This window comes from Pelophylax lessonae (assembly GCF_965119305.1).
Source record: "Pelophylax lessonae genome assembly, chromosome: 2".
NCBI lineage: Eukaryota > Metazoa > Chordata > Amphibia > Anura > Ranidae > Pelophylax > Pelophylax lessonae.
In genome coordinates, this window is record NC_138769.1 from 384,765,146 (window position 1) to 384,777,863 (window position 12,718).

The 12,718-nt window shown below is 42.1% G+C and overlaps 1 protein-coding gene across 1 annotated transcript in view; it reads left to right on the forward strand.

Moving 5' to 3' along the window:
• Positions 1-12,718, forward strand: part of SRRM3 (serine/arginine repetitive matrix 3) — a 547,157-nt gene that overhangs the window by 188,339 nt on the left and 346,100 nt on the right. The gene's annotated exons all lie outside the window — the stretch shown is intronic.

A 12,718-nucleotide genomic window follows, 5' to 3' on the forward strand; every position in this document is an offset into this window, starting at 1 on the left:
CAAGCATATATAATTGTGCTGTCTCTATATTTTGTAAAGCATTGCACAAACTGTTGACATTATATAAATCCTGTGAAATATAATTATAATGTTCCATTAAATTAATGATTACACATTTCTAAAAAAATAAAATAAAATAAATAAGGTAGCATTGAAATATCTGTTACCAAATGTTGCCAAATCATATTGCTTGTCTTAATCAGCACATTAACTGCAGTATTTCAGAATTAAAGTCCTTGTTTATAAATAGGCAGATATATTATTATACATACAACTTGACATTTAACTGAATTGCTATATATTTGGTATTTTAACTTAATGCAACTGAAAACCATTTACAGAATATTACTTAGGTTTCTCTCGGTATGTCATGCCATTTCTTCTACATGAAGTGTTAAACAGAACAAGATATCTCCAAATATTGCAGACTAATATGATTTAGTACCTGTCCTTGGTCTTGCTTGGCACTCTGTGCGCTTCCTTGCTGTAGTATCAGCTAACACCTTGATGGTTATTCAAAGTTGCCTATCTGACAGAAATTATTTAATGTCCTGCAGCCTGGCACAAAACATTTCTAACTAAAAAATCCATCAATGTCAGGAAGACATTGCTAGCAAAACAAACAGTTGCCAAATGTAACACAGCTCACAGGTATTAGGAAGCAAGTTATACCTTTTTTTCCAGAGCTTTAAAATAGCATTTCAAGGCAGCGGCCTTGGAGGTAAGTTTATTAACAGTTTTAAATGCATGAAAGCAAATCTGAATTGATAAAAATACAGAAGTTGCCACTGCTATCTGACAATGCTATTTTCTTTGTTTCTCTTGCTCCAACACTTTTTAAAACAGAACTTCAGCCAAAAAGGTAAGTTCTGCTTGTTTAACTCCCCCCCCCCCCCGGATTTTACACTTTTTTGGGAGGAGGGGGAGCGGGTACCTGGATTTGACAGGTACCCGCTCAGGGCCAGTCCTACCATGAGTCTTGCTGGGTCCATTGGCCCCAGGAGGCACTTGAGAGGGGTGGCAAAGGCGGCTCATTTTTTAGCTCTGAAGCACACTGCACACATGCCTTGGGGCACCAAGATGGGGCAGTGGAGCGGAAACATGATGTACTGTCACTTGTACAGGATCCCCTGCACACCTGACTAACTGTACAGCGAATAGGGGGGAGGCTGCTCCCAGAGAGAAGATAGGAGCGGAGTGCTCCTAATTTGAGCAGCGGGGAGCCCAGCCCCCAGGTGGATGGCTGGATGATGCATTCCAAGTGTCCCCACTGCCGCCTAGACAGAGTGGCCAAGCGGGAGTCAGACAGGACTGGAGGCAGCGGTGAGAAGTAGGAGGGAGCCGGCATCAGAGATGAGCAGAGGGCACAGGGTTCATTTTTCCAAGCGGCACAATGTAGCTAAGCTTTCTCGCTGAAAGAAGATAGGCAGGAAGTGCGCAGCAGAAGAAAGAGGTAGGGGGTGGCGCTGTCTGGTGGTCCAACAAAGGGGGGTTTTTGTTACTAGTGCTATCACAGGTATAAACCCAATATGTAAATTAACAATGAGGTAGCTATTGTGTCAAAGTGCCAAGTGTATGTAATTCACCCTAAAGGTGCCAAATGCTGTATATATAGAAAATGGATGTAAATGACACTTGAATGTCAAGTAAAATATTGCACAAGTGTGATATAATCAATAAATAATCATAAACAATTATAAATGCAACCGTGCATAAGTGATATATCTATATAAAGTGACAAGTGCTAAAGTGAATACTGACAATGATAATACAGTATAAGTGTATAAAACTTAATACAACATAATGCATATAGATCTATGTGCAATTGTGCTTAGAAAGTAACTCAAATAGTCCCCAATGATTAAAGTGACCTGTGCAAAATAAGTATGCAGTGATAAAATAGCGTGACTGGTAAATAGGGGGGAAATAATTTAAATAGTGATAATAAAGTGATATGTGCTAAAGACACCCAACATGAGTATCCAATGTCCAGAAAATAGATGAGTCTCTATTTAGTGAAGCAGTGATGGGTGCTCATATTCTAGGAAGCTGTAACAGATTTCTTCGTGTGTCCTGTACACACCAATGGATAACCCCGTGGTGGGTAGTGAGGTGAACCGTGACCCCTATAGTAGGTAACACACTCACCAGAAATACCCACCCCACACAGGGGTATAAGGTGGGTATATAAGATGGATAAATCCTCCCTCCTACTCCAGGTCCTGGGGGGGACAGCTGGGAAGGTCCCTGGTGGTCCAAGGGTTAAAGGATTTCGACTGTGTACTGTATGGGTCTGGTGGAGTTTCAGGGGTGTCCACTCCGGGGGTCCGCGGTGTGTATAAAGCAAGGGATCAAATGATAAAGAGGCGCATAGTGTGAAACTGTAAATACAGTGCTTTATTCTGATTAGGCAGGGTAAAAGTACTCACAAACGTGGGTGATATATAGGCAGGGAAGTCGAGCGTCCGGAGCGCTATGCAATCCAAGCCTCGATGTGGGAACCGGAAGTGATGCGACTTGCCGTACCGGTTTCGTATTGGATACGTCCTCAGCAGCGTCGGGTCACTTCCGCTTGTCACTCCCATAAATACACTCATGGTGATTCCGGCAACATGTAATTGGCTAAACGTCTAGTGGGCGGGGGGATCGGCCGGGGGCTACAATAAAATGGAGATTTGGCTGATATATTCTATAATATGTTGGTATATTACAGCGGTAGCATCTTGCAATGTTTGGCCGTCCTCTCATATATTCTTATATGAATTTAAGGTGTTAGTATGAAGTTGGTTTCGAAAGCCAATTAATTATGTGCTATATTTCGTAAGCTCCATATGATGCCATGTAAATCCCATGTGTGCACTTGTGAGGAGAGGGGATGTACAATATGGCATATTCTCATGATATAATAAAATAAAAAAGGGTAAAAAAAAAAAAAAAAGGTTTTAATATAAAAAATAGATAAAAAATAGTAGATATCTTGGTGGTCTCCACAGATACAATCTGAATGGAGGAAGGTATATGTAAACTGTAATGACTAAAAATTAGATATAAAGCAGTTAAGATCAATGTCTAGGTTTAAACCCCTGGGTTGTAGTGTGTTTAGCCTATATATCCAGGAGGTTTCGTTCTGGGAGATTTTTATCTTTTTATTTCCTCCTCTCCAGTGTCCAGATATTGAATCTATCCCGCTGAAAGTAAGGCCACTGGGGTCTTTGTTGTGTGCCTCCAGAAAATGTCTGGATAGGCTATGTTTAGGAAAGCCTTTTCTTATATTATTTATGTGTTCACGTATACGGACATGTAGTGGTCTGGTGGTCCTGCCCACGTATTGCAGTCGACATGGGCATTCTATGAGGTAGGTGACGTGGGTGGTTTGGCAGGTGATCAGTCTGTTTATATTAAATTCCTTTCCGCTCCATCTTGACTTAAATTTCTGTGTCTTCCTAGGTTGGCGTTTGTTTGTTTTGCAGGGAAGGCATCTATTGCACCTAATAAATCCCTTGATATCTTGAAACATTTTGACGGGTCTTGGGGGGTCTATTACATTATGTACCAGTCTATTACGTAGAGATGGTGCTTTTTTATATATGAATTTCGGCTTATCAGGTATTAATTTAGACAGAGTTTTGTCAGATTTGAGTACTGCCCAATATTTTTTAATTATGTGTTCTGTCTGTTTGTAATTATGATGGAAGCCAGTGATAAAAGCTGTGTCATTTCGTTTGTTGTTGGTACGGTTCTTCTCTTGTAATAGATCATCTCTATTCATCTGTGCCACTATATGTCTGGTTTTCAGTAATAATTCTTTATTGTATCCCTTTTCTACAAATCTGTTAAGTAGTATATCCGTTTGGTTTAAGAAATCTGATATGTTGTCGCAGTTTCTCCTGATTCTAATGAACTGTCCTTTTGGAATATTTCCCTTCCATACGGGGTGGTGGCAGCTTGTCGTAGGGATATAGCCGTTAGGGTCTGTTGTTTTGAAGAAAGTTTTACTTTTAAGTTTATTTCCGTCTTTAAAGATTTGTAAATCTAGGTAATTAATGTTATCCTGATTCCAATCTCCTGTACATTTAATACCGTATGGATTATTATTCAATTTTTTAAAAAATTCTTTTAAAGTGCTTTCAGTGCCTTCCCAAACAATAATGATATCATCTATGTATCGCCTATAAAGTTTTAGCTGCGGGATGTTTTGTGTATAGATGGAGCCTTCTTCTAACATGTCCATTAGTAAATTTGCGACACTGGGCGCATAGCGGGCTCCCATGGCTACTCCTTTTGTTTGCAGATAGTAGTCACGGTTGTACCAGAAAAAATTACTGGACATGGCTAATTTTAAGCCTTCCATTATATATTGTATTTGAGCGTTTTTTAGTTCTGTTCTTTCATGTAATGCCTTATTAACTGCTTTGAGTCCATCCGGTTGGCTAATACTAGTATAGAGTGAATTTGCGTCGATGGTGGCTAGTATGCACTGTTCCGGGATTTCTATAGTTTTTAAAATTTTAATTAGATCTGAACTGTCTTTGAGGTATGACTTTCCCTTTTTGACTATCGGTTGGAGGTACTTGTCCAGGTACTCCCCTAGCCTGGAGAATAATGAATCCACCCCGCTGACTATTGGTCGTCCTGGAGGTTTTTCCGGGTTTTTGTGGATTTTAGGGACATAATATATCACCGAAGTTTTGCTTGATTCCGGTATGAGGTATTGAGCCTCTTTTTTATTCAGTATCCCTAATTCTTTGCCCTTTTTTACATATTCTTTCAATTTTTCCTTATATGTTTTGGTAGGGTTACCCTTAAGTTTATCATAAGTGTCTGGTATGTGTAAGAGATTGTGCACACTGCACACATGCCTTGGGGCACCAAGATGGGGCAGTGGAGCGGAAACATGATGTACTGTCACTTGTACAGGATCCCCTGCACACCTGACTAACTGCACAGCGAATAGGGGGGAGGCTGCTCCCAGAGTGAAGATAGGAGCGGAGTGCTCCTAATTTGAGCAGCGGGGAGCCCAGCCCCCAGGTGGATGGCTGGATGATGCATTCCAAGTGTCCCCACTGCCGCCTAGACAGAGTGGCCAAGCGGGAGTCAGACAGGACTGGAGGCAGCGGTGAGAAGGAGGAGGGAGCCGGCATCAGAGATGAGCAGAGGGCACAGGGTTCATTTTTCCAAGCGGCACAACGTAGCTAAGCTTTCTCGCTGAAAGAAGATAGGCAGGAAGTGCGCAGCAGCTGTCAAAGTTAGAAACCTGCCTGAAAGCCTATGCCTCCTGACCACCGCACCCCTGGCCTTTGAGCACCTCTTCACCCGCCCCCCCATGCTCACCTCCCTAACTGGGACTGCACGAGCCCTACCACGTACTGATGACCTGTTGCTGGAGACGTTCTCCTCTGTCCTGTCCCTCTGCCCCTCTCCTGTCCCTCTGCCCCCCTCCTGTCCCTCTGCCCACCTTCTGTGAGGCTGCCCCCACCTGTCCCTCTGCCCTTCTCCTGTGACGCTGCCCCCACCTGTCCCTTCTGCCCTCCTCCTGTGATGCTGTACCCACCTGTCCCTCTGCCCACCTCCTGTGATGTTGCCCCCACCTGTCCTTTTGCCCATCTCCTGTGATGCTCTCCCCACCTGTCCCTCTGCCCTCCTCCTGTCCCTCTGCCCCCCCCACCTGTCCCTCTGCCCTCCACCTGTCCCTCTGCCCTCCTCATGTGACGCTGCCCCTTCCTGTCCTGCTGCCCCTTCTTATCCCTCTGCTAACCACCTGTGATGCAGCCCTGCCCCTTACGAGTCTTGTGTTTTAGCCCCAGCAATGCAGAGGCTGCTCAGGGTGCCGGTGGTGACTTATGTACGAGTCCAGGGATCTGGTGAGTCCGATGATGGGGAGGATCTGTCTGTCTGCAAACATTACAATCTGCACAGGGGCACATGATTTGGGTGGGCTTGATTCCTGTTTGGGGGAGGGGGTGAGAGGGGGCAGCTTTTCATTCTTGGACCTAGGCACCAAAATGTCTTGGGCCAGCCCTGTATCTGCTCCCGCTAATGGTCAGAAGTGATCTGAGACAAAAGTTCACCCCCCCTTCTTCCCCTGCAGTCTTCTGGGACACATCAAAGGTCCCTGAAGACTACGGGACCATTCACAAGGTGCAGCATGGCTGGGGAATGCACAGTAGGAACATATCTTCACTGCCTGCTTCCCTTACTTGAGATGCTGGCGCCTGCACCCGAAGGCGATTGAAGAATTGGCTCGGGTAAAGACATTGCTTGATCCCTGGACAGGTAAGTGTGTTCTTATGTTAAAATTCAGCAGCTACAATATTTGTAGCTGCTGACTTTTAATTTTTTTAGAAGAGCCTGGAGCTCCTTTTTAAATCACTGATCTGAAACAGGTATGCAGATTAGAAAGAGTGAAGTTGGTTTGCATACTTGTTCTGGGTTAGTGATGCAGAAAGTACTGAAGCCTCTGGGTCTTAATGACAGCTTGGGAAACTGGTATTTTTAGAAGGAGAGGTCAGCAGTGGCCTTAACATTTCCTACAGATGTCCTTTAACGTGAAAAATGGTAGGTAAAATCATCCACTACATGCAGCAGTTTAAGTATCTTTTTAAAAGGCAAAAAATAGTAATACAGGTATATTTAAACATATAAAAAAAAAAAATTGTAATATAATGCAGCTGATCAGTTCACAGATACGTTGGCTGCATTAGTTTACTTCTCAGGCTTTTTTCTCTTAGATTTTTATCAACTGCTCCTGCCAGGAACACACTTTTGGCCTAGAGTGACAACGCTAACTGTGTCTGTGCAGTCTTGTCACCCTAGGACAGGAAATTTGTGCTAGGATTTCAGAACACTCTCCCTTTCTTAATTGCTATTACATAAGGAGGAGGAGGAGTTTTGTAGCTTACAAAAGTTAGCTGGGAAGGCTAAAAACATTCTGAGAGATTTCTTTTCAGTGTATAGGAAAGTACAAGGACACTGGATGTTTTTTTTTTTTTTTAAAGATCAACGGGTATTTTTCTATAAATGTAATTAACCTGAAAATTTGTAAATATTGCATCCACTACATTTAGGAACTGGTAGGCTGAAATAAATTGCTTTTTACAAAATAGTTTCCCTGAAAGAAGGAAAACATGCACTGTTTTTGGATACTGTGTACCACAGTTCAGAAATGCTGGCCTACTTTACAGTGCATTCATAAAGTATCCAGACCCCCTTCACTTTTTTCATTTTTCTCATTACTCTGCACTACCCTATAATCGCAAAGCAAAAACAGAATTTTAGAAATGTCTGTGAATTTATTAACCACTTAAGCCCCGGAGGATTTGGCTGCTAAACGACCAGGGGGTATTTTGCGATTCGGCACTGCGTGACTTTAGCGGACAATTGTGCGGTCGTGCGGCGCTGTACCTAAACGAATTTGGCGTCCTTTTTTTCCCACAAACAGAGCTTTCTTTTGGCGGTATTTGATCACCTGTGCGATTTTTTGATCACGCGCTATAAACAAAAAAAGAGCGTCAATTTTGCAAAAATAGCAATATTTTTCCCTTTTTTTATATGAAATTCCCCCCAAAAAAAATGTAAAAATCAAAATTTTTTAACATTTTCGGCCAATTTGTTTTATGCTACCTATGTTTGGTAAAAAAAATCGCAAAAAGCGTATTTTGATTGGTTTGCGCAAAAGTTATTGCGTTTACTGACTAAGGGAAAGATTTTTGTCATTTTTGTTGTTTTTTTTTTAACGCGTAATGGCGGCGATCTGCGATTTTTTTTGCGGTACTGCGACATTGGGGCGGACAGATCGGACCCTTGACTGACATTTTTGACACTTTTGGGATTTCCAGTGACATTTCTACAGTAATCAGTGCTATATATATGCACTGTTACTGTAAAAATACACTGGTAGTGAAGGGGTTAACTTTATTTGAGAGGGAGGGGCTGTGTGTGTCCCTAGGGGCGTGATTCTTACTGTGATTGGCTGTGGCTTCAGCTGTATGCAGAGTGATCAACGGATCTACATAGTAGATCCATATGATCAGCTCTCATACAGAGGGGAGAATGACAGGCAGCTTGTTTACACAAGCTGCCTGACTTTCTCCCTCTCCCCCGCCGATCGCAGAGTGGCCGGCGGACATCGGGTCCGCCGGTCACACGCGCGGGGGGGCCCGTGACCACGCGGGAGCGGGAGCGCGCCTCCGGCGGCGCGCGCTCGCTCCCTAGACCCTCACAAGCTAGTGACGTAGCCCTACGTCACTTTGCCTGTGAGGGGCTGACCGCCGACATAGATCGGCGTGCGGCGGTCGGCAAGTGGTTAAAATGAAAAACATCAAATATTACATGTACTCAAAGTGAATGTACTCCCATTGATTTTATGGTTTCGGAAAACAGTTACATTCCCAGAATGGAGGTATTGCTAACCGTCTCCTGGAAGTGGGGAGGGGTACCTGTCAAAAACAGGTACCCCCCCCAAAAAAAATTGCCAAATGTGACACCAGAGGGGGAGGGGGGGAGGAAGCAAATGAGCGAAAGTTCCGCTTTTGGGTGGAACTCCGCTTTAAACAGAGGCCAAGACGGCAGCTTCCTTGGCTAAAGAACGATAGGAGGGTTTACTTCCACTTTAAGTATTCAGGTATTCAGACCCTTTACTCCACTACTTTGTTATGTACTAGGTGTAGGTTAATGAGAAAAAATGAATTCAAACAACTATAGTATCAGGCTTCAACATAACAAAATTGAAAAAAGGGAAGGTGGTCTGATTACTTTATGAATGCATCGTACACCACTAAAGATACTTCTGACACATTCAGGGTATTTTCTGCTTGTTGAGAATGTCAGTTTCATATTTACATGCACCTAAAAGGCTGGGGGTTATGAACTGAGGTTTACTATGCTTTATTTAAACTGATCTACTAACAATATAGCTCTTAAGTGGCAAGCTATGGGAGATTACTTATCAATTGTAGAGGGGAGGACTGGGGTGTAGGAGGATACAGGGGACAGGGGGACTCCAGGATGCTACAGTGAGATGTAGGCTTTCTTAGGGCGGTGGAGGGGTGGGATTCAGGCAGGTAGGTTGGTAGGATTAGGGGACCCCCCCCCTCTACTTATGGGGGTAGCAGACACACACGGTATATTTTGTCATACTTTTTATGTCCAATATAATAACCTGCATTTAGTAGCCTATGAGGTGCTCTATACTTGTAGCATTTGTTTTTATGTAAAGGTTTTTTTGGATGCAGCTTCCCTTCAGTTGGGTTTGGCAGAGTTTCTGCTCCCAAGATTCCTTTTTGGTTGGGTTGAGAAAAACTAGCCTACACTATTCAGTTATTGCCACTTCCTCTTGGATCAGTTGCATCACTACAGACAACGGAATTGTGTGCAATATGCCTTCTTTTTTCTAAAGGTTGAAGACCAGTTTGGTAAGAATAGTTACATCAAACTATGTGTCTGCATTTTTCAGCCATAGCACATTGTTTTGGTTTTTTGAAAAAGCTAAAACTACAGTTCTGAGTTTTCTGACTGGCAGATAGCTACATTATACCATATGTCAATCTTTGACTTCAGCACTAATAAGCTATTGTATAAAGTGTTCCTAGTCTGAACATAAATATCAACTCAATTAATTTACTTCCATGCAGCTAACCACATTACTGGAATAGTTATTCATATGTGACTAATCTCTACATATTGTAGGCATGAATTAATCTACTTTGAACACATCAGCTGATGTTATATGATTATTAATCTTGGACAAATAATTGCCTTGCACAGTACCTCTAATATTATATTGTTATGGTCACCTGCTGCTCTTCAGACATGTTTCATGAACATTGTATACTGGCGCTGTGCATAAAAAACCCACCACCAATATTAACCACTTTACCACCGGAGGATTTTGCTGTCTTACGTCTGGGCCACTTTTTGCGATTCGGCACTGTGCAAATTTAACTGACAATTGCGCAGTCATGCAACGCCATACCCAAACGAAATTTACGTCCTTTTTTTCCCACAAACAGAGCTTTCTTTTGGTGGTATTTGATTATCTCTGCGATTTTTATTTTTTGGGATATTAATAAAAAAAGCGACAATTTTGAAAAAATAACAATATTTTTCTACTTTGACAGTTAAAAAATATCCAATATATTAAATTTTTGTCATATGTTTAGGCCAAAATGTATTTAGCTACATGCCTTTGACAAAAAAATGAGCGTATTTTTAACCGCTTTAAGACCGGAAGATTTTACCCCATTCCTGACCAGGCCATATTTTGCGATTCGGCACTGCGTTACTCTAACGGGCAATTGCATGGACGTGCGACGCTGTACACAAATTAAATTGACGTCCTTTTTTTCCCCACAAATAGAGCTTTCTTTTGGTGGTATTTGATCACCTATGCGATTTTTACTTTTTGTGCTATAAACAAAAAAAGAGCGACAATTTTCAAAAAAATAACAATATTTTTCAAAATTTTTTATATGAAATTCCCCCCCCAAAAAAAAGGAAAAATCAAAATTTTTGTAACATTTTAGGCCAATTTGTTTTCTGCTACATATTTTTAGTAAAAAAAAATCGCAATAAGCGTATTTTGATTGGTTTGCGCAAAAGTTATCGCAGCTACTAACTACGGTAAATTTATGTAATTTTTATTGTTTTTTTTTTTAACTAGTAATGGCGGCGATCTGCGATTTTTTTGCGGGACTGCGACATTGCAGCGGACAGATCGGACCCTTGACTGACATTTTTGACACTTTTGGGGGTACCAGTGACAATACTACAGTAATCAGTGCTATACATATGCACTGTTACTGTAAAAATGACACTGGCAGGGAAGGGGTTAACTTTTATTGGTGATCAAGGGGTTAATGTATGCCTGGTGCTTACTAACCAGGGAGGGGACTATGTGACACAGGGACAGATCGCAGGTTCAGCTATGCTGAATCCTGCAATCTGACCCTGCCTGTCACTTAGGAGACACAAGCTTAGGTTTACACAAGCGGTAGGATCTCCACACTCGATCCCTGACGATAGGGGAAGATCGGCGGTGATCACCGCCGCTCCTCCCCTGGCCCGACTCCCGCTGTGACTGAAAACAGCGGGAGCGAGCCTCCGGCGCCGCGCGCGCGCCGCCGAGAGAGGGGAATGTCTGGTGACGTAGGTCTACATCGCCAGACGATAAGGAGCCACTGTGCCGCAGTAGCAGCACAGTGAGCAGTGGGCAAGTGGTTAAATCACCCACAGAGCTCCAATCTTGCTACTATAATAGGAATAGTGTTCAGTCCCTCCATAGACACCTTCTTAGTTTATACAAGCTCTCATCTAACACCATTTATACCGTTCACTTACAGCATTCAAAAAGACGTTGCATTCAATCCCAATTCCTGAAACATGTGATCGCTTTGTTGTATCAGCATCTCTTACATAGTAAGCCACGCATTCCAATGCACATTCATCTGTATTAGGAGAAATATTGCAAACCACATAACTCTTTATATTTTTGGAAAACTGTATGCAATCTTGATATTTTCCTTTACTTTATTTTGGCAGATATAAAATAATGAAAAATAAAAAAGAATTAACCACAGAAAAGCAATTTGATCATCCTGGTTGAATACCAAGAGATCCTAATAAAATATACTCACACATCATATGCAGTTTCTTTGTTTTACTTGATTTTAGCTGGATGCAGGATGTGATACTTTGACTGACATGGAGGTGGTCATGCATTTGAATTGCTTGCCGACATCTGAAAGTGCAATCACATCCAACACCCCCTTATCTCTGAAAAGCTCAGTGGAGAAATCAAGAATCAGTCAAAGTAGACAAGGCATTTAGAAAAGCTTTAGTGTTCCCTCTGTCATCAGTATACTAGTGCCATACAAGTTTAAATAGATTGAAGGAGAACATTGCAAACTTTGTGAGATTAGATAGCAACCTGCTGAACTCATTTTTAGATTCTGACAACCTGAGACACATATAACATGATGGTAATGATGAACGGGATCTAGGATGCTTGCCAGCTCATTTCTAACTTGTTTCTCACTACTGTTTGTCTATGTTTACCAAATGTGTTCTGGTATACGGTATAATATTAATGCTGAAGGTAATGCACAATTAGAGATAACTTGACAACTGGAATGCAGTATGCGTTCTAAAAAAAACAGGGATTTACATTTTTCTGTAATTAAGTATCTACCACAAGATTACAAAAAGTGAATCATGATTTGCAAGGCTCACAGCAGAACAAGGGCTGTCAAAATCTAGTATTTCAGTTACAGCCAGTCCATTCATAATGTCAGTTCTCATATCATTTTTTTATACATGAGCAAAGCTAGTGAATTGGTAAAATATAGAGTAAATGTAAAGAAACCAAATGGTAGGAGTGTGTCTGTGGTAATGTTTGACCATTCTTCTAGAAGCACATTTTTGAGGTTAGGCACTGATGTTAGATGAGAACGCCTAGCTCACAGTCTCCGCTCTAATTCATCCCAAAGGTGTTCTTCCAGGTTGAGGTCAGGACCCTGTGCAGGCCAGTCAGTTTCCTCCACCCTAAACTCGCTCATCCATATCTTTATGAAAATTGCTTTGTGCACTGGTCCAAATCATCTAGTGGAGGGGGGATTATGGTTTGGGGTGGTTTTTCAGAGGTTGAGCTTGGCCTCTTAGTTCCAGTGAAGGGAACTCTTAAGGCATCAGCATTCCAAGACATTTTGGACAATTTCATGCTACC